Below are 23,239 nucleotides of genomic sequence, written 5' to 3'. Positions count from 1 at the left end.
TTAGGGGGTACTAAGCAGGGCAGTTGTCTGGGGCCCCACACAACAGGGAACCCTGTGAAGCTAAGTTGCTTGCTTCAGCTTCAGCCTTGGGTAGCAGAGCTTGGGCTTAGGCTTTCTGGCCTGGGCACCAGTGAATCTACCGCCAGCCTGGCTCTCTAGTTTATTTTGGCGGACCCTCTGAAACCTGCCTGTGGCCACCTGGGGGCTCCTGAACCTCTCGTTGAGAACTGCTGCTTTATACCATTCACCTAGGAAGATGGCATTCCCCATAGCCATTGCTACAGACGTAGTGAGATACAGGCCAAATGACTAGTCCTCTATAAACTGTAGTTCATATGGCAAATGTGATTTGGTCAATGACCTCATCCACACTTCTAGTTTCCTTTTCCATTCTGTACAGACCATTATCCTTTCTCTCTTTCCCCAAGTCTTTTCTTTTACACCCTTGTTATGACTTGGAAGGTGTTTACCTTTTGATATCTTCGAGTAAATTATTCATCTAATCTGAAGGTAGCAGCCATTGCATGCTTCCTTGTTGTTTTTTTTCATTGAATTTGTATAGATGTGTGCTTGAAGCTCTGTGTGCTTTGAGGTCATCTGAGAGAGTAAAATTGTGATCACTTCTAATGCTCCCTGGGTGACCAGTAAAGAGCTGATGCTTGCCTGGTGGTTTTGCAGTCCTTGTTTACATAAAATGCCTCATCTCACCTTCTGATGGGGTTGTACTGCTCGTTCCTCTCCCATAAATGGGAATATTCAGGGGCCACTCAAAGGAGAGAGGTTATTTACCATAAACTGTTCAAGAGTGTTCCCTCTGCATAGTCATATTCCCTGCCCACCTTCCCCACTTTGGAGACTCCAGTCAGGACTCTCAGATTTAGGGAAGCAACTGAAGGTTGGTTGGGGACGGGGTAAGCAGCCCAAACAAACACTGCTATCTAGAAGATACCTCAGGTCAAGGCCAGGTGGCACCAATCCCAGAATATGCAGAGATGACACTCCTGAAGAACAAGTTTACTGGTAAGTAACTCTCCTTACGGTTGAGATAGCACTTTCATTATAACCCTCCCCCCTTTTTATATTTGGGTGCTTATAATTTTTAGAAAAAAAAATACTTCTGGGCTGCAGTTACTGAAAGGGTGAATCACCCAGGATATAAAAGGTTTATCTGGTGCAGGAGGGTTTACTTTATACCTCCTGGCACTGACTTAGCTGAATTTGGCTCCCTGTGGACTGCTACCCTCAAGATGTCAGGACCTGTTAGGGCATCATGCCATTTAAGCACTCTTAGACTGCACAGTACACAGGGTATTTAGAACTTTTATCATCTTTCATCTTATGACATTTCCTCCCTCCCTCCCTAAAAAAAGCAAGTAGGATGTACAGTCCAGAAAATTCAAAGTTATCATTCTCATAGCTATCACAATGTAGTCAGCTTATGCATATATATTTTGGTGTAACATTTCATGGCATGTAGTGTAGATTTTTACATGTCAGTAGTTCAGGTTATTTAGAATGTTCCTGACTTTGTTCATTTAATAATCTATAAATATATATTTTAATACAAAATAATAGTTCAAACTAGTTGTTTGACCAGTATATATACATAAGTTTGTGTGAATGCATATTTTTAATGTTTGGCAAGTTGTGAATATTTTTTCCTATACATTATTACTAATCTTTTGTGGAATTTGAACAGTTTCTAGTATACTGCGTAACTGCAGTAGGAACCAGTTAACTGCCAAAAGTTTTCAATTTATAAAAATTGCTCTCATACAAAGGGTTTGTATTAGAACTTTCATTCTGACTTTGCTAGGGTAGGACTGATATTTCAGACACTATTGAGTGGCAGTCTGAAGTTACTTTTTATTTTATCTTCAGTGTCTGATAAGCCAAAGTTGGTTGGTTGTTTTTGTTTTTTTGTGTTTAAATCCTCTTGGAGCTTTCTGTCCTGACCTGGGCAGACTGTTTCAAGGGTTAATGAAATATTTTTATTCAAACATCGTAAAGAACTTTGCCAACATTAATAGAATTCATCCATGCAGAACCCCTGTAAATTTAAGGAAGCACCATTATCTCCATTTTATAGTTGGAGAAAATGAGGCACTTAAGTGATTTTTTCGCCCAACTTTATACAGTGAGATAATCACAAACTGGTGATATCCAGGACTCTTGACTCCTAGATCCTTCTGTCTATGTTCCCTCCCTTTTAGGAATGGAATAGTTTCAATATCTTGCCTGTCCACAAGACTGGAACTTGTAGGAGAGTGAAGAATTGGCACTGGCATATATGCATATTATGCCACCCACCACAAAATAAACAACTGCTGTTTTGTTTGAGTAGCCTAGCTGAGATTTGAATTGTTTAATCCCTTTCTGATTTTTCTTCTCAAATCTCACGTGATACTGAAAATTTCACATCTTAATTATAGGTTAATTTTGGGGGCTGCTAACCATGATATTGTCTCTCTTTAAAATGGTGATAAGGATGGCTATCCTCAGAAGTCACTTTTAGTGCCATTAACTCCCTTTTTGTTTTAGAACTATATATATCTAAGGCAATCACATCTGTAGATTTCACTTGAGCCACTCTTGCTAATGCAAGGATGCATACATCTCTTGAGCCAGGAAGGGCTGCTGTCAGATAGAGGAGTGGTCTCTTCCTCCTTCCCCTTAATTTCTTTCTTAGCTAGTGCAGGCAGATCTTGGAAGGCCAGGGATTGGGATAGGCCTTGGAATTCTGATCTTTAGAAAACACCTGTTTTCAAAAAGTGAAGAGGGAAGCAGCTGCTCAAGTCTTTAGCCAATGTAAATTCAAGAAAAGGACCATATTTAATGAGGAAGGTGTGGCAGGAGTTCAAAGGGGAAAACCAGAATAATAGATGGCAGGACTTCCCAATTTGTATACAAGGTTTTATATAGTCGACTGTATTCCCTTTTCTCCATGCTTCAGTTGTCATTTGTCTTAGATTGTGAGCTCTTTGTGACTTCTGTCTTTTAACTGGCTTTGTACAGTATCCAGCATGATGAGGCTTCTATTCTGATTGGAGCCTGTAGATGCTATCACAGTTCAAATGTTCAATATTAGCAATAAAAGTGGGTGGTGGTGGCTGGGGAGGTCAAGTTGTGTGCTGATTCGATGCATTCTCTGGGAAATCATTAAGGTCACCCTTCTTTAGCAGAATCACTAAGAGAAGGTTGTTACCTTTTGAATACATACAAGAAACAGGTGATTTGTATTTGATATCTCCTGTGTAACAATTCGGAGGAGGTAATAAAACCTTTCTTGCTCACACTGTGTTTTTGCGGGGGAGGTGCTCAGTTTCATCTCCCTACTTAGCTCAAAGTTTGTCTAGATTTTTTGGAATTTTATTCACATTTAAAAAATACACACACACTCCCAGGTTTATATGTGTGTGAAAACAGCAGCTCCTTTGATCTCCAGAATGTATCTAGTTTCCTTTTGGCCTGGAGATGTAAACGTAAGAATGGTTGTACTGAGTCAGGCTAATGATCAGTCTAGTCCAGTATTGTGTCTTCTGACAGTGGCCAATGCCAGATGTTTCAAAGGGAAAGACCAGAGCAATCATCAAGTAATTCATTCCCTATCATCTGGTACCAGCATCTGGTAGTCAGAGGCTTAGGCACACCCAAAGCATGGGCTTGCATCCTTGACCATCTTGGCTAATAATATCCATCGATAGACCTATCCTCCGTGAAATTCTAAGGCTTCTCCTAGTACTTAACTTTCCATTCTGTATGCTGATACAAAGCCACTGGGCAGTCTCTTGAGACTCACTGTTACAGCTTGCACTGTACCCAGCATTCCATTCAAAGCAGAGCTATTAGAAAATGTGTATTGGCACTCAACCTCATTGCTTCATTCCTGGGTGAACACAGGAGTAAGACCTGTGACTGGGTGGACAAAATGCCTACTAGACTACAATGGATCTTTTGTTTATCCTGAAGATGAGCTGAAGTTAGCAGATGTTGCAGGTCAGATCAACAATATTAAGCCATGTCAGATAGCCTTCTAGTTGGAGAGAATAAAAAGGGAGGAGGCATGCTTCAGAACTGGGCTACTCTGAGGGCTTGTCTACATCACAAAGTTGCAGCGCTGGTGAGGGGGTTACAGCGCTGCAACTTAGGAGGTGTACACATCTGCAGGGCATCACCAGCGCTGCAACTCCCTGTTTGCAGCGCTGGCCCTACTCCCGTTTTGTCTCGGGTGTAGAGGATCCAGCGCTGGTGATCCAGCGCTGGTAATCAAGTGTAGACACTTACCAGCGCTTTTCTTGACCTCCGTGGAATAAGCAGGTATCGCAGCATACCTGAGGAAGCCTCTCTGGTAATCAAGCAGGTCTCCTTCCCCGGTTTGCTCTCGCGTTCCCCGAACCCCCGTGCAAGCAGGTCTCCTTCCCTGCGGTTTGCAGGGGGGTTCGGGGAACGCGAGAGCAAACCGCGGGGAAGCAGGTCTCCTTCCCCGGTTTGCTCTTGCGTTCCCCGAACCCCCGTGCAAGCAGGTCTCCTTCCCTGCGGTTTGCTCTCGCGTTCCCCGAACCCCCCTTGAAGCCGCCCAACAGCGCTGCAGTGTGGCCACATCTAACACCACTTGCAGCGCTGGTTGCTGTAAGTGTGGCCACTCTGCAGCGCTGGCCCTATACAGCTGTACTAATACAGCTGTAACAACCAGCGCTGCAAAATTGTAGATGTAGACATACCCTGAAAGAGAGATCCTAGGTCTGATGAAGAGAGGACTTGAGGTGCTAAGGTCATCACTTAAATTAGAAACCCTATGAGCAGTCCATTTTAGAGCTTTGTCTTACTGATAGTTTGTTAATAAAATCAAACCTCAGGAAGGGGGATGATTTTTGACCCTGCACCATACTTGTAGAATGTATCTTAAAGCAAGTGGGGGATAATCACTTGCTCACAGGGTACAGCAGGAAACAGTTGTAATAGCGCTGCCCCCTTAGCCTCTCAGGGCTGCCATGAAAGCAATAACACAATCTGTCAGAGTAAGTCTGATTGTATTTAACAAGCAAAAAAGGCAGCCATTGGTGGTATACTAGCTGGAGGAAAGCTGCTATAAGAGAAGGAAAACAGATTAAAGGAAAAAATAAGGCCAATGTGTTGTGCAATAAATTGAGGATTTTTTTAAACGTTTCTTTTTAAATGAAGAGACTGAAGGGCTTAAAAAAAGCAGACAAAAAGCTGATGCCCTGGTAGCCGTAAATTTAAAGGGAAATCATTAGCATGGATGGCGTACAGATTATCTGGAACAGGGTCAAATGCAGAGAGCCTGCTTGACTCACTTAGGCCTAGTGGCAGTTGTGTTGGAGGCCTTAGGAATGCAGATAGCTCAGCAAGTATGTTCTCTCAGTGACGTACATGGAGTGTGTGCAGCTTGCATCCTAAATGCAAGTGGTTGAATTTGTCTTCACTGCAGCAGTTCTGAGACTATAATAAAACCCATTCTCACCCATGCTTTTTAAATTATTTTTGAGAGAGGGAGAATTAAATTTAATTACCCAATTTTGGTCAAAGTTTGAAACTATTTTTTTTACGTTGTTTTATTCATTTAAATGTACAGAAAAGTAAAAAAAATAAAATAAAAATCCAGAATGTGTTCTTATACAAAGCATTGATGCCTCTAAGTGTTCTATAATAATTCATCAGTCCATAACACTAAAAATGGTGTTTTTAGTGGTGTTTATTTCCTTTGTATAATCTATATGCAGAGCATATTTTAATTGTTGTTGGACAAAGGTGATCTTGTTTTGAGTGGGCCTTTGTGCTCAGAGGAGATTAGGAATGCCAAATTGACAACCTAGCATAAAGAAATAATGGCCAGTGAAATAAAATAAAATGTTCAACTAAAAAGCAAGCCAGATACAAATGTGGAATGAAAATATCCCTTAGTAAGTGTTTCAGACAGTCTTCAGAACAGATGTTGCATTAATTCAAGTATAGAAAATGTGGCAACTCTATGATGGCAGTGGAGTAGCAACAGTGGTTCTAATCTCTTTTTATTGGCTTCATAGAACCCAAGAGCCAACGGTATCAATGAAAGCTTATTTTCTTGTAAATATGTGTAGGCTTTTATAAAAATAAAAAATTAAGTGTGTGAAACCAAACTGCCTCTATCCTTCCCCCCCCCCCCCCCCCCTTTAGGGTTCACTTCTAGGAGTTGTTACAAGGGAGCTCATTCTTCATGCATGTTCAGGTCTTGGCCTGTTTTGAAATTTTAAAAGCAAGGAGACATGTTGCTTATTGTTTGTGTTTTCTTTGTCATATGAACACTTCTTCAAGTAGGAAATCATTTCATGAAGGCTACTGAATTGTAGGTGACAATGACCTATGTAGATCAGTTAGATACATCTGGTTCAAATAAGAACCAGCATTTTAAAGGTGAAGGGCTGTATGTCCTATTTCCCATCCTTTTAGCCATCTAATATCCTGTTTTTCCTTTTTGAAAATTATCCTAACAAAGGTAAATTAAACTCTTGTATTATTTTTAACTTGGAAATACTTATAGCAGTAAGCAAAACAAACATGAGATTCAGCTGCTTATTTGAATCCTCAGTTCATATCTTCAAATGCTGTCTGTTCATTACACAGTTTAATTTTCAATGCACCTGCTAAAATAAAGAAATAAAATGTGAGGGGCAAGATCCTCAGGAGGTATAAATCATTGTAGCTGTAGTGGTTCAGTGGAGCTATGCCAGTTTATCTCAGTCAAGGAATTGGCCCAAGTTTCTGTTACAGCATGTTAACTTTAAAGGTGACCTGCAAAATGGTTTGTGCTATTTTTGCTGCTTTGACGTATAAAGAAGGTGTGAGATGGCTTTTCTGCTTGCCTTTTTTTTTTTTTTTTTTAAACATTAGAAATACATGTCTTCTCTAGTTGCTTACAGTGTCTTCCAGGAAGCAGAAATAGAATTGGTATGCTTATAATATCACAAATACTAAGCAAAAAGAACATGGTTAAATAAGAGAGGAAGTGATTTTTATTCTGACTGTTGAAAAATTAGGCGTTTTTTTGGTTTGTTTTTAAACTCAAATGCTTAACAGATAGTTGGAAGAAAAGCTTTTTTCAATGATTCAACAGTCCGTGCACTTCATTTGAAGTCTAAAAGAGCCCCCAGTGCACATGTCTGAGTTATCAAAAAACAACTAAACAGCCCCCCCATTCCCCAGCCTAACCAACAAAACAAAGTAAGACAGAGTAGACATTCCTGATCATTCCAAGATTTAAAACAAAACCCACAAGCAGGGAACTATTCAAATCTTCTTTATACATCATAAAGAGGCCTGCAGCAGGAGTGGTCCAAGCTGTTCTGCTGGCTAGGGTGGAAAATATTTTTGGTTTCCCTGCCAAGAAAAAAAAAAAAGCTGAATGGTACAACAATCTGGTGTCCCTTGGAAATTGGTACCTAGAGCAATCTCCCTGGTCACCTGCCTGTACAACCAGCCCTAGGTAGGGGGCCCAAACCCATTTCTCCCTCACTCTTTCCCTGCTTTGTAGGACAACTTTAAAGGGAGACAGCCTGGTTTAATGAAAGCAAAGAAATCAGTTGAGGTAGAACTTGAATTTACTGAGGCCCAATAGAGAACGTAATTTTAGTATATTTAGGGGTTCCCTTTTGCATGGCTAACTCATTCAGATAATGTTTCATGAACACAATGAGAAGATACAAACAAAAAATACTTTTCATGTTGAAATCACTTTAAAAACATTAAACAATCAGTTCCATAAGATCACCTACTATGAGATCCCTTGCATTCTATAGTCACCAGTGATCTGAACTTTTTTGTGTTTATTTAATACACCCTTAGGGGTGTAATTTTTTTGGCCTATTTGCATAGGAAAATGTCTGCAGAAATTGTACAGCTAACTCTCATCTGTGGCTCACTGAAAATCTATTCCTTATTGCATTTGGATCTGATCCTGCAAATCATGGAACTGCCATTGACCTCACTGGGAGTCTCATATGGAGAGATTTCAAGATTTGGCCAGTCACATGACTTTTTTTGCCCTTAATGCATAAAAAAGTTTGTTTTAGTGGGTCTGTTTTACTATTTAGTGCAAAGATAGGTTTTTTTTTTATTATGTATTAATTTAAGAGTGCCTTCTGTAACACTGTCCATTTCATTTGAAGCAGAAAATACATTTTAAACATAGATTTATTCCTTTAAGCAGTATTCCATGAAATGGTCTTCATTGTGCTTTTTCTATGGAAATGGTGTACAGTTAATATTTATAAGGTGGAGGTAAAATAAGGTGCCTAATGGGACCACCTACCACTATGATAAAGAGACTTGGGGAAAATCTAGGCTCTTGAGCTTTTCTATAAGGTTAGTGGAAGTCTTCGGTAATGAAAAATGTTTTTGGTTGTAAAAGACCAGCATTTACAATAAACAAAGTTCATTATTTTCACTTTAGGTAACTATGTTGGACATCATTTAACTGTTCATTTTCTTGTTTTGAATTTAATTTTCATAATACTTCCCAGAGTGGAATGATTTTAAATAATTGATTTTAATCATAACTTACATCAGTAAGCCGGAAACCCTGATTAAAATCAGTTATTTCAATCATGTTTTGCATTTGTATTTTTTAGTTATTTTCCTAAGGAAAAGTTGATTCTTATTGGCTGGTAACCATTAAAATGTATCTGTTTGCAACTAAATTCAGACCTTACACTAGATTTGATTCTTTTTGCTAACTAGGACAGTAATCTATTTCTGTACACATATATTTAAGGAGTTAAATTTCCAAACATACACTTATTCAGATGAATACATTTTTTACCACTTTTATTTCAGAAAAAGGTGAAAGACACATATCTTCTTAGAGTGGTTGCTCATGTGCACTCCACAATAGGTGTGCGTGCTCGCCATGTGCATTGATGCCAGAAGTTTTCCCTTTAGCAGTTCTCGTAGGGAAGTGCCCCAGCGACTCCTGGAGTGGCGTCGCCATGGCATGGTATAAGGGGTGCTGTGCGCTCCCCCGACCCACAGTTCCTTCTTGCTGCCAGTGAAAGTGCTTTGGAACTGTTTTGCTGTAACCTTCCCTCCTTGGACTCTGTTAATTCATAGTTAGTAGTGCCTGTAGGTTTGGTTTTCTTTTTGGTGTTTACTTAAAAAAAAAAAAAGTTTCAGAATTAGTTAAGTGCGCTCGGGTCAGGGCATGCCCCGGGTTTTAAGTCGTGTGACACTTGCAAATGGTTTATGTTATCTGGGGGAAACCCATCTCAGTGACGGCTGCAAGATTTGCAGATCCTTCAAACCTTGGACCAAGAAGGAGCAGGACATTTGGCCCTGAGCCATTTTGATGGAGTTGGCCCTGACCCCGACACCATTACAAGTCAGCACTGAGCATTGCAGTATCAGTGCATGGTGACCCATCAGTGCCCTCCACCAGTTGGCACAGCTCCCCATCCACGGGAAACTCTAAAAAGGGGAAGAAGAGATCTTCTCCGCCAAGGCACCGGAGCAAGACTGGAAGAGAGACTAAACCCGTGTTGGGCAGCTCTCGGTCCCCATCGGCCTTGCGGCCTCCGACTCAAGTTGAGCAGAGTAGCCCGGTCCACTCCGAGCCAACCTTCCCAGACACCAGTGACCACATTCGGGTGCCCTCCAGGCCGGAGATCCTGCAGGTAGCTTGAGACTTTGTCTCTACCGGTAGCACTGCTATCATTGTCTCCCTGGTCCAGAGGCAAGCTGCTGCTTGGACTCCCGCAGTCACCGCCTGGATGGTACTGTTCACGGTCGAGGGAAGGTTCCTGATGCTGTTCCCCGCTCAGTGACCGTCCTGTGCGCAGTACATGCAGATCCCCATCGACCCCCACCAGGTTGTCTGGCTGGGTACCTACCAGCAGAGGTTCCAGGCAACGTGAAGAGAGTGTGCCCCGCCAAGACTGGGACAGATGGCACCAGAGGTTGTTCTCTCCGGGAAGCTACCGTAGCCCCTCATGGTATGGACATTGATGCCGTTCCCGCTGTTCATCCAGCTTGAGGTCCCCGCCATGGCACTGCTCCCGTAGCCCTGGGCATTGATCGCCGGCACCCCGCCATCTCGGATCTGCCTGTCGGAGCCATTCGTGGAGCAGCCGCTATAGACGGTATTCCCGCTCCTCCACGCTAGGATCATGGTCTCGCATTCGGCGCTGCTCCCAACGCTGCCACTCGTCCCAGTCTCAGGATAGCGGTTGATCGTATGCCAGCCCGGCCTCCCTTCAGAGTCATCAGTCATGGGCCAGGCTAATCAGACTGGACAGCTCGCCCTGCCGGTGCCACAGCAGGTGCAGTTTCACTGGGCTCCCTGGCCAGCGCAATGGTACCAATGGGCCCTGTGGGTCCCAACACAGCCCCTGATGGTGGCTTGCTCGGTGGCCGGAGCCTTGGAAAGACCGTCGGCCTCCCTCTCTCAGCTGCCTAAAAAAGGGTCTGGAGCACTCATCCCCGGTCCCACACTCAGAAGAGGACCAAGTGGTGAGACCTGCGGCACCAGTGGGGACACAGAGTACTGCATCCCCATCCTCATCCTCCTCAGATGAGGCTATCATGGCCACTCCTATCTGTAGTTAGTGAATTGAACTTACTGTTTGTGGTCACCATGTTCTTCAAGACTCAGAACTGGTAAATTTCATCGTCTAGTTTTTATCCATAGATTAGAAGAAGAAGAAAGCAACCCAGTTAGTTTCTTAACTTTGGATTAATTAGTCACTGAACTGATCTAGTTGAATAAACTGGAGTGAAGAAAATATTCTTTCCACCCGCAGAAGGGGCTACTGCTATCACAAGCTGGTTTAGCATTCAACAAACTCTCTGGTTCTTCGTTGAGTGTTGGTCCCTATTGTATTCATTCAACTGAGAGGCTTCACGCGTATGGGATGTATATAACCCCTCAGTGGAATGCATACAGGGACCACACATCTCGAAGAACCTCCAGTTACAGGTAAGTAACCTCTTCTTCCAGGTGCTTAGTCAGTGACTTCCACCAGTTCTGTGGTTTGACTTTAAAACTTGGCAACAAACAGATACAGCTTCATATTATTTTTAATTTAATTTAAATGATTTTAATAGATAATAAGTTTTAGGCTTTTAACATGGGTTGTCATAATTTTAAACTTAATTTTAAGTAGGCTTATGTTTAAAAACAAAAATGTATTTAATTAAAAATATCTGATTTTAAAATCAGATGTCTCTCTTTGTAAAGAAATAATTAATTTCTGATAATTCTACAGTACATTTTAATTACTCTGCCCCAAAAGGTTAGTTGGAGTTTAAGAAAAACTTTAATCTATTCATAGTTTGTGCCTGCTGAAGTTAGGGCCTCAAAAGTTTTCACTATTTATCTTTTTTCACTTGCTTGTAATTTTCTGAAATACTTATGTATTGTAGTTTGTGCCCAGAGCTGAATTTTCTGGAAAAGTGAGCACATGGCTTCAGTCATTTTCCGTTATGAATATGTTGACGAACATACCCACCCAGGAGAAAGTATCTTTTATGTTTCCACTGCTGCTGGGTTTTCTGCCTTTGTCCTAGGCTTTGGAACTTAGAGATCTTGTAATTTCACTTGGTTGCCAGCTCCCCCTGCTGGCACGCTTAGATACTGCACGCTTATCAGCTTTTGGCTCTGCACTGGAAGGTCACAGCTCTTCTTGAGTGCCCCTCTGTTTTAGAGGCAGGATATTGTATGCTTTTCTTGCTTCTTTTAGCTTACCAATGGTTCTGGTAGGGAGATGATCTTTAACAAAGGGTTTAGGGAAGGCTGGAGTTTCCCCCAGCCAGAGCACTTCCTAGCAGTAGTTGTAGCAGGTCTAGCCCTAGAATCAAAGGGGCCTCTCCACTCCTGACCTCAGTACCTGCAGTCTCTCCCCTACTCACAGCAGCTGTGCTAGTAAGATTACTGGAGCATGTTGAGCTTTTTTCAGAGACAGAATCTCACTTTTTAGGGCTTTCCTGCCTCTCTAGCTACCTAGCTTCAACAACCTAGTGAGATGTCATCCAGGAGGAAGGACTTTGCTCAGTTTAAGGGGAAAAAATTCCTGAAGTGTGGGACCCTTCACCGGACTGCTGTAGTTGCAAGCTTTTTCTGCCTTGGAAGGTGGGGTCTAGCATCAGTGCCCATTCATTTCCTGTTTTATTATTCTTTGTGATCATTTTAGGGGTTGTTAGTGTGTGTTCCATCTTCCCACCCAGGGACTGAATAGACTCTCTCAGTCCAGGGAAAGCTCTGAATTCCATCCTGCCTTGTAATTTCACAGGAAACTCAGATCCTGCCACTTTCCCCCTTGTGTGGCACTGAAAGTTCAAAGTGTACTACTGCCTGGAGTCCCACGTGTGCCCCACCATCCTTTAGTGGAAGAGAGAGAACTGTACTTTTAGTACAATGATTTAGAATACCTTTTCCTCTAATACAAAGTAGATTAGCTGGTAGATCATATTAATTTCTCCTTAAAAATAATACACCAAGCAACCTAGCTCCTGCCAAGACACCCTGTATACCAAAATTACTGGAAAAGACCGTGGACTCAGAATACATTCTAGAAAGGATTACTTTTATCAGCTAGGCTACCAAGAACTACCAATTTCAAGTAGCTAAGATTACCAGATTGGCCCAGCTTTTCTCTGTGATGGATCCTGAAACACTTCTAGCTCTTCTTTGAGTGCTTCCTCATGCCCATTCCAAAGTAGGGGGGTGCTCATCCCAAGCACCACCGCTGGAAAGTTTTTTTTCCCCTTAGTCTTATCCTTTGGGTTGGCTCTGGGACCCCCTGGAGCTGCACACTCATAGTGCCAGTATAAAGGGGCCTGCCACCGCTCCTCCGCCCCTTCACTTCCTTCTTACCGACTGTGATGGTTGCTGGAACTTCAGCTCATCCTTGTGTTTCTTAGTACCTCTCTCAGTGGACTTAGTTCTCTTACTTGTACATAGTTAGTTTTTTAGTGGTTAAGTTTCAGTTATTTAGTTAGCAAATTAAAGAGAGTACCGGCCCCACTTATCAAGATTAGCCCTATTGGGGCTTGCCTCAGTCCCTGGGGTTTAGGCTGTGTTACTCATAGACTTTAGGGTCAGAAGGGACCAATGAGATCATCTAGTCTGACCTCCTGTGCAAAGCAGGCCACAGAACCCTACCCATCCACTTCTATAACAAACCCCTAACCTATGTCCGAGTTATTGAAGTCTTCAAATTGTGGTTTGAAGACCTCAAGCTGCAGAGAATCCACCAGCAAGTGACCCATGCCCCACGCTGCAGGGCAAGGCGAAAAACCTCCAGGGCCTCTGCCAATCTGCCCTGGAGGAAAATTCCCTCCCGACCCCAAATATGGCGATCAGCTAAACCCTGAGCATGTGGCCAAGACTCACCAGCCAGCACTCAGGAAAGAATTCTCTGCAGTAACTCGGATCCCATCCCATCACTGACCACTGGGCATACTTATCTGCTGGTAATCAAAGATCAGTTGCCAAAATTAAGCTATCCCATCATACCATTCCTTCCATAAACTTATCAAGCTTAGTCTTAAAGCCAGATATGTCTTTTGCCCCCACTACTCCCCTTGGAAGGCTGTTCCAAAACTTCACTCCTCTAATGGTTAGAAACCTTCGTCTAATTTCAAGTCTAAACTTCCTAGTGTCCAGTTTATACCCATTCGTTCTTGTGTCTACATTGGTACTAAGTTTAAATAATTCCTCTCCCTCTCTAATATTAATCCCTCTGATATATTTATAAAGAACAAGCATATCCCCCCTCAGCCTTCTTTTGGCTAGACTAAACAAGCCAAGCTCTTTGAGTCTCCTTTCATATGACAGGTTTTCCATTCCTCAGATCATCCTGGTAGCCCGTCTCTGAACCTGTTCCAGTTTGAATTCATCCTTCTTAAACATGGGAGACCAGAACTGCACACAGTATTCCAGGTGAGGTCTCACCAGTGCCTTATATAACGGTACTAACACCTCCTTATCTTTGCTGGAAATACCGCACCTGATGCATCCTATAACCGCATTAGCTTTTTTAACGGCCATATCACATTGACGGCTCATAGTCATCCTGTGATCAACCCATACTCCAAGGTCCTTCTCCTCCTCTGTTGCTTCCAACTGATGTGTCCCCAATGTATATCTAAAATTCTTGTTATTAATCCCTAAGTGCATGACCTTGCACTTTTCACTATTAAATTTCATCCTATTACTATTACTCCAGTTTACAAGGTCATCCAGATCTTCCTATATGATATCCTGGTCCTTCTCCGTGTTAGCAATACCCCCCAGCTTTGTGTCATCCGCAAACTTTATTAGCACATTCCTGCTTTTTGTGCCAAGGTCAGTAATAAAAAGGTTAAATAAGATTGTTCATAGTGCCCCATTCCAGCTGCCTCAAGTATCTGGGGAAAGCCTACATGCAGGAGTGCTGCAGAATCTGTAAAGGGTTCCGACTCTGCACTAAGAAAAACTGGGACACCATGTTTAAGCTCATCCTTATGGAGGCAGCAGTTCGTCCTCCCTCGGAGCCCAGCCATACCGTCTTGCACCAAGTACTTTGGCCTCAATAAGAAGTGCCCTGGCTTCTCTTTGGGTGCTGCACTGTTCTGCTTCTCCAGTGCTGAAACAGAACGTTTCTTCTGCTTCTTGGGACTCCTAGCACTGACAGTAGTCCCCAGTGCCAAAGACCACTCCTGCAAGAGATTCTCAGCATCACTCTACATTGCCTGTGCCAAGAAAGAAGCAGAAGAAAATGGACTGGGGGTCATCCCAACCCTGAGGTCTGTCAGACACAGAGATGCAACCCATGCCAGGCCACTCGGAGATGCCAGCTATTCTCCTGGTACAGTTGACTCTGGCCCTGGAAAGAGCTCTGTTGAGCTCGGCAACTTTGGACTCGCCACCAAGAGAGAGCCATTGGAGCTCAACTACTCTGGCATTACCGTCCATACCAGAGGCATTCGAGGCAGTGAGGGAGTTATTGTGCCTGGTACTGCCATTCCCTGCCATTCAGGAGCTGTCAGCGGCAGCACCAGAGGCAAGAGTTCCCACGGCACCAAGGCTCCAGGTACCATCAAAAGGGAAAAACTTGTCTCCCTCCCTCCAGGCACCACTCCACCCTGCTCACCAGAAAGTGATTCCATGGAATTGTACACCTCTTGCAGGAGCTGACACTGCTCCAGTTGGTGTTTACCCAATGGCTGACATGGATCAGGTCATTCTACCAGCAGCCTGGCCACCCGGGCAGTGGTAGGTGCTACTACAGTGGTTGTTTTGGACCCCCTGGGCTCTTTCACCAGTCCAGGGATCACAGTCCAGGGAGTCCTGTTCCATTGTGTTGGAACCTAGAGCTCCCGCACCACCATCCCTGGAACAGGATCCAGGTTCTAATACTGAGCCCAGTGCTGAATTTCAAGACCTGGGAGTGTGAGACCTATCTGGTGCTAAAGGGGAGCCGGAACAGGGCCCCATGCCTCTCCTGATGAGTCGGTGGCTGGAACAAGTATAGCACCTTCTCAGGATGATGATAGGGCGCACCAGGAGCATCTCCAAAGGGTAGTTCAAAACCTGGGAATCCAGATAGAGGAGATTAGAGTCCTCCCATGCCCTGGTGCATATTCTTGTGGTATCAGTCCCATCAGGAGTGGCTTTGCCCTTGAATGAGGTCATTTTGGACCCCATCAAGACCTTATGGCAGACCCCAGTGTTCCTGTAACCAACGTCAAAAAGGATGGAGGAAAAAGTACTTTGTTCTAGCCAAGGGGTTTGAATTCCTCTACATTCATCCAGCACTAGATTCACTGGTGGTATAAGAGGTCAACAAGCAAGCACTGCAAGGTCCAACTCCCAAAGCCAGAGATGCCCAAAAATTAGACCAGTCTATTCAACTGGCAACCTCCAGCTCAGGATCGCAAACCAGCAAGCGCTCTTGAGCGGTTATGATTTTAATTTTTGCAACTCAATGGAAAATTCAGAGAACTATTGTCCCAGAAGTCCAGGAGTGAATTCTCAGCCCTAGTCGAGGAGGGAAAATTTATGGCAAGGGCATCCCTACAGGCAGCCTTGGTCTCTGCATACTCTGCAGCCCAATCCGTGACTCTGCAGCCCAATCCGTGTCTTCGGCTGTGCTTCTGGGGAGAAGTTCTTAGCTTCAGTTCTCAGGCTTATCCTATGAGGTGCAGCAGACCTTACGGGACCTCCCCTTTGAGGGCTCTTCTCGGAGCAAACAGATGCGTACTGCACAGCCTGAAGGACTCGAGCCATCCTGAAGTCCCTAGGGCTACATACACCAGCTTCTTCTGTGAAGCACTATAAGCCCCAACCGGCTGCTCACTTCTATCTGCCACAGTCTCTCTATAATGAGAGAAGGAGCAGATTATACAAGAGGAGACCTACACCCCAGTCCTTGTCTGTGTCCATGCCTCCCCCCCAGACCACTGACAGGGGCTAAGCAGGCCTCTTGAGGGGACGCTCAAAGATGACATACCAGGACAATGTGTGGATCCAATTTTCCCCATTTGTTGTGGACCAGTAATTCCACTTTTATCAGGCATGGGCCTGCATTACCTGGGTGCTGTGCACGATAGCACTGCGGTACATCCTTCAGTTCAGTTGTTCCCCTCCTTCCCACTCCCCTTCTCCATCCGTCTTCAGGGATCCTTCTCATGAGCAACTTCTAGCCCAAGAGATGTAGTCGCTCCTGAAGATGGGAGCAGTGGAGGAGGTTCCACCAGAGTTAAGGGGCAAGGGGTTCTATTTCCATCACTTCCTAATCACAAAAGCCAACGATGGTCTCACACCAATTCTGGACCTGTGAAATTTCAACAGACTCATGAAGATGCTGAAGTTCTCTGTGGTCTCAGTCTCCATCATCCCTTCCCCGGATGCCACCCTGGATTTGAAGGATGCTTATTTTCACATTTCAGCCTTTCACTGAAACAGAAGGTTCCTCAGATTCATCATGAGCCCCGTGCACTACCAATTTGCTGTGTTCCTATTTGGCCTGTCAGCGGCCCCTTGAGTGTTCACAAAATGCATTGCAGTTGTCGCAGCCTTCCTGAGGAGAAATGGGGTTCAGGGCTACCCTTACCTCGATGAGTGGCTGATCAGAGGTCGGGCCAGGGTCCAGGTGTGGAATCATATGTAAAGTTAATACAATCAACTTTCCAGGACTATTGATAAATATGCAGAAGACTACTCTCTCCCTGGTTCAAAGGCTAGAATTTATCAGGGCGATCCTTGACACAGTTCAGGCCAGAGCCTTTCTCCCAGAAACCCGGTTATGAGCATTTGGAATGCTCAGAGCCTCAAAAATCACCCCATCTCCATGGCAAGAAACTGCCTAAAGCTTCTGGGACATATGCATCATGCATCTATGTGAGACTGCAGCTCAGACCTCTTCAGGCTTGGTTGGTGTCGGTGTACGTGCTGGCCAGCATCACTTGCAAGTGGTCTTCACACTTCCCTCTTTGGTGATTTGCCACACCCTTGTTTGGTGGTGGGACCTTGTCATAAACAGATAGCTAAGGGTTAATGTTCTTTTACCTGTAAAGGGTTAACACAGGGAACCAAACACCGGACCAGAGGACCAATGCGGAAACAAGACTTTCAAATCTGGGTGGAGGGAAGTTTTGGGTGTGAGTTCATTGTTTTTTGTCTTGTGTCTGTGCCCTCTCAGCTCTGAGAGTGATTTTTCTATCTCCTGCCTTTCTAATCTTCTGTTTCCAAGTTGTAAGTACAAGGATAGTAAGACAATAGGTTTATATTGTTTTCTTTTGTATTTACATGTGTGTAGTTGCTGGAATGTGTTAAATTGTATTCTTTTTGGATAAGGCTGTTTGTTCATTTTTTTCCTTTAAGCAATTGACCCTGTATATTGTCATCTTATTACAGAGACTATTTTTAATGTCTTTTTCTTTCTTTTTTTTATATAAAGCTTTCTTTTTAAGACCTGTTGGAGTTTTTCTTTAGTGGGGACTCCAGGGAATTGAGTCTGCAGCTCACCAGGGAATTGGTGGAAGGAAAAAGTCAAGGGGAAAATCTCTTTGTGTTAGATTTACTAAGCCTGACTTTGCATACCCTCTGGGTGAGGGGGAGAGATTAGATCTCTCGGTACTTGTGTTTCCAGGACTGGAAGCAGGGAATCTCCTAGGGTTGTCCAGGGAGGGGAGCCTGGGAGGAAGTAACAAGGAAACAAGGGGAGGGGGTTATTTCCCTTTGTTGTAAGACTCAAGGCATCTGAGTCTGGGGGTCCCCCAGGGAAGGTTTTGGGGAGACCACAGTGAGCTAGGCACTGTATAATTCTTAGCTGGTGGCAGCGGTACCAGGTCCAAGCTGGTAACTAAGCTTGGAGGTTTTCATGCTAACACCCATATTTTTGACGCTAAGGTCCAGATCTGGAAAGAAATGTTATGACAGACCTGCAGGCAGTATGTGCGAGAGTCCCATTCTTCAGACCCCAACTGTCAATGTCTCTAATCACAGACATGGGATGGGATAGGGGGCTCCCTTGTGGACCCTCAGAACTCAGGGCCTCTGGTCTCCAGAAGATCTCTTGCTAGACATCAATGTCAGAGAGCTCAGAGCAGTTTGCCTAGCTTGCCAAGTGTTCCAGCCTCATCTGGAGGACAAGTGCATGTCAGTTCTTACAGACAAGATGGGAAAAAAAAAATCACACTTTTTTTTCAATATAAATAGGCAGGGTGGAGCATACTCCTTTCACTTGTGCCAGAAAACTTTTTGTTTGTGGGAATTCTGCATAGCCCACTCAATCTACCTGAAAACCTCCTCTCCTGAGGTCGCAAAATGAGCCAGGAGATAGCCTCAGCAGATCTTTCACCAACCACCATGAGTGGTCCCATCTGACTGGATGTGAAAGGCATTTTCCAGAAGTGAGGGACTCCTGCTTCATCACAAACTGATCTGAGAACAGGAAGTATCTTCAGTTCTGCTCCTTCCTGGGTCAGAGCCCAGGATAACTCAGAGACGACTTTCTCCTCCCTTGGACAGACCATCTTTTACCTATTCCCTCCCATCCTTCTCATACACAAGATCCTGCTGACGGTCAAAAGGGACAGGACGCATCTTATCCTGATAGCCCAGGCCTGGCTGTGTCAACACTGGTACACCGCCCTCCTGGACCTTGGTGAAAACACCAATCTGCCTGGCTCTGTTTCCAGACCTGATCTCCCAGGGCCATGGCTGTCTACATCATTTGAACCTTGAGTCCCTTCATCTCACAACCTGAAAGCTCCATGGCTGAATCCTGCAGAACTAGCATGCTCTGGGCCTGTTTGTGAGGTGCTTTTAGGGAGCAGAACACTATCCACTAGAGCCATTTAGCTGGCAAAATGGAAAAGATTCTCTGTCTGGTCCACACAGAAAGGTGTTTCACTTACACAGTCAATACTACCTATCATTCTAGATCAGGCATTCTCAACCTGTTTTCTCAAACTCTGTAGTCATTTGTTCAAAGGCTTGGAGCAGTTATATCCCCAGGTACGGCAGCCACTCCCTCCCTAGGACTTTAACTTGGTGTTGGAAAGGCTGTCAGGGCCTCCATTTGAACCGTTGGCAATGTGCTCTCTAGCCTATCTATCCTGGAAGGTGGCCTTCCTGGTGGCTGTTGCTTCTACCAGAAGGGTCTCGGAGATCTGAGCCCTTATTTCGGGAACCATCTTATACAGTCTTCAAGGACAAGGTTCAGTTGTGGCCACATCTGGCCTTCCTTCCAAGGGTGGTCTTGCAATTCCATAGTAACCAGGATGTCCTTCTACCCGAAGCTGCATGCTAACAAGGAGGTACAGATACTCCACTCACTGGATGTTAGATGTACATTAGCCATCTACATAGAAAGGACTAAATCTTTTTGAGAATCTACGCCGCTTTTTGTACCTATTGCAGATGGATTGAAAGACCTTCCAGTCTTGGCCCAGAGAATTTCATCATGTATCACTTTCTATATCCGCATGTGTTGCAACCTGGCAAAGGTCCCTGTTCCTCCTGCCCTGATGGTGCATTCGACAAGGGCTCCAGGATCTTCAGTGGCATTCATAGTTCAAATTCCTATCCAGGACATTTGTAGAGTGATAATGTGGTTGTCAGTTCACACCTTTTGCATCTCATTATGCCATCACCTAGCAGGCTAGAGACGATGTAGGCTTCATCCAAACAGTATTACAGTCAGCAGGCCAATGAACTCTGAACCTCCAACTGCACAGCTGGTTGGGAGTCACCTACTTTGGAATGGATATGAGCAAGCATTAGAAGAAGAAACGGTTACTAACCTTCCATAACTGTTGTTCTTGGAGATGTTGCTCATGTCCATTCCAAACCCCACCCCCACCTTCCCCTCCGTCAAAAAGGAACTGAGGTGTCGGCAGTTCGGCAGGCCCCTTTACATCACTGCTATTAGTGTGTGACTCCAGGGGGCACTGGAGCCTATCTGACGGATATCGCTGAGGGAAAAACTTTCCAGAGGCGGTACTTAGGGCAAGCATACTTTGGAATCCACATGAGCAATACAGCTTGAAGAACAACAGTTACGGAAGGTTAGTAACTGTTTTTTTTTGTTCCCCCTCAGATCTCTCCTCTGTGATCGTTTGCTGAAGCATGTGGTTTGGGACTGGGCCATAAACACTATCTCCAAGAAGGACCTTATCTAGGCACTCTTTGAATAAGTGACACTTTTTGGAGGATCACTAAAGAAAGCATTTAAGAATTCTTTGGACCTGAAAAAGATCATGCCTGACGAGCCCTCTCCTTGAGTTTACAGGGGAACTTAAAATTCTTTCACTACAACTTTCAGCAGCTCTGAAAGTCCTATTCCTTTGCTTCTCTTACTCCATTAGCACCAGAAACTGTTTTCTAGGCATAAGTGAGATTGCCTCTCAGCTGGCTTCTCCTGCAGACAGTGAATCTTTGACAGTTCCAGAAATCCAACCCTACTGAACAAAAAATGTTTTTCTTCCTTCCAGACCAGTACCATATCAGACAGATTGACTCAAAATAATTCAGGACCCTCATAGTATGTCAAATTCTACCCTCCTCTATCCTTCCTGTTGTCTTCACCTGTCAAATTCTGGATAGTATGGCAAAACACATCTCCTTAGAGAACATGATTTCTGTGCTAGTAAATGAGAGGTTTTCAGGTTTCTATTAAAGATTCTTCATGGGGGGAGAGGGAACCAAGAAATTTCCCGCCCACACACCCTACCTCACTCAAGACTGAGATCTGTATAGAGATTGTGCTATGGGCAGTGGTTGCCTCTTCACTCCTTACAGAATTTTCTCTTTCATTGGAATTACTAGAAGTGGGAATTAACTCTTCTTTCATCAGTGTGGCTATCCCTTTTTGGGGTAGAAATCCCTACAACATTTATGAGCTAGTCTCTGGCTGATCTGAACAATGATCTGATTAACAGTGGAGATCAGACTGTAGGATGGGGGCACAGAGAGGCTCCCTCATGATTCACGGCGTACTCTGGAAATCCCAACATGGCATCCAGTTTTTGGAATTTCAGGCAGTTGTCATTGTCTTGGCGTATGTGTAATGTATCTCAGGTGGCATGTGACCAGGATTCATCACCAAATTTAGTCTGCTGTTGGATCTTTAGCTTCCCTGACTTGGGCCAGGTACTGATGGGGAGTGTGATGTGAACACTGAAGCATGACCCCATTCTAGGCAGTAAGGAGCATGATATTTAGCCTGCTTCCAAAAATTCCGCCAGAATTTACAACCCTAGGGGGAAAGCAACAACAGAACCAGTCATGTATCTGGATTAATAGGAAGGAAAAAAAGCAAAGTGCTGAAGAATGAAACCAGAGAGCTCCTACTGTTCCTTGGAGCAACAGGAACAGTCTATGGAAACCACGTACATCCAGGGCACCAGTAACAGCCAGAACAGTTGGGTTAGCTGGCACCAGCTGGATGCAAGAGAATGGGAACTAAATCCACAGATTTTTTTCAGTCAGGTAATGGAGGAATGGTGTTTCCCTTAGGTCAGCGTATCAGACAATGAAGCTTTTCTCCCAAAAGGTGAACGCTTTTCTTGGATAGGCAGTGCTGCCTTATATCTGTTCTCCCTTCCTTCTGATTACCAGGGTGGTAGCCACATAAGAGCTTGTGTAAACTTATCTCCAAAGAATAGGTGTGTGTTGTTCTGTCAAAACCCACTTCGGGCTGTTTAGTGGAGAGGCTGATGAACCTGAAATTTCTTCTCTTAGCATGGAGAGAACTTACTTTTTGTCATAAGATGGGAAATTGATGAAGAGAAATTAAATGTTTTCTTCTTTCAATTTGGTTACTTGGTTTTGTGTAGAAAGAAAATGTCTCCCCGTATATTCTCTTCTTTGTTTTCTAATTTTATTCTCTAGCTCTTCAGTGGTGGCAAAATGCTTGAGAATCAAACATGAGTGCAGTACTTGTGTGCCAGCAAGGGGTTCTGACAGGAAAACACACACAAAACAATACCCCATCACCCAAACTGCCCCAAAAGCAAAACAACACAAGGAGAATCTCTACCTCTGCAGTATGGGATGAGGGCAGAAACCCATCAGTACTGAATTGATAAAGCAGATACAGTTAGAAAAGAAAACTACAGGTAAACAAACTAACTTTCTTTTCCCACTCAGAGAAAAAGGGAAGACTTCAAGGTAATTCAAATGGTGGTCATTTAAGCTTTGAAGCATAACACTTAGTGGTCAGTGGAGCTGGTAAAAAAACAAAAAAACAGGAAATTGAATTTTTCCCTTTTAAAAAAATGTTGAAATTAAAAAAAGTCAACATTATTTTTATTTTTTTTAAAAGGGAAAAATTCAATCGACTCCGGTTGTATGAATTTCTTAAAATGAGGAAGTCTGACTTTAATCAGGAGAATAGCCTTTTCAAGTTGGAAAAAACTGGCTGTATCGTAAGCTAAGTTAAATTGAAAACACTTCTGAGAATGGTCAGAAGACAATTACTTTTTTAGACACAAGTTCCTACCCCTTTTTGTGGTGACAGTGCTTGTTCTTTGTGATCAAATAGGCTAGGGATTGCTGTTCTGAAGTTGCTGAAGGAGCAGTTTGTGTGAGAGAGGTGGTTAATGCCTCATTAAAATGTATGCAGCAAAATCCTTCCCCAAAACTCAAGGACAGGAGAAAGTCATAGTTGACAATAATAGAAAATCTTGTGACTTTAGGATCTTTCACCAATTTTTGCTGTATTCTACAACATTGCTCAAATTCTAAAACTAAGAGCTTGTCTAA

General features: G+C 43.8%; 1 protein-coding gene across 1 annotated transcript in view; it reads left to right on the top strand.

The window, feature by feature from the left end:
* The first annotated feature begins 492 nt into the window (after window positions 1–492).
* The window catches only part of PHF21A (PHD finger protein 21A), a 261,567-nt gene continuing 238,820 nt past the window's right edge, over window positions 493–23,239 (top strand). Inside the window, exon 1 of the mRNA XM_050955342.1 lies at window positions 493–1,020. The gene's annotated coding sequence lies outside the window, so the exon portion shown is untranslated. The remainder of the gene's footprint in view (window positions 1,021–23,239) is intronic.

The sequence above is a fragment of the Gopherus flavomarginatus genome, chromosome 5 (assembly GCF_025201925.1).
Source record: "Gopherus flavomarginatus isolate rGopFla2 chromosome 5, rGopFla2.mat.asm, whole genome shotgun sequence".
Classification (NCBI taxonomy): domain Eukaryota; kingdom Metazoa; phylum Chordata; order Testudines; family Testudinidae; genus Gopherus; species Gopherus flavomarginatus.
This window is presented reverse-complemented; position numbering and strand designations above follow the sequence as displayed.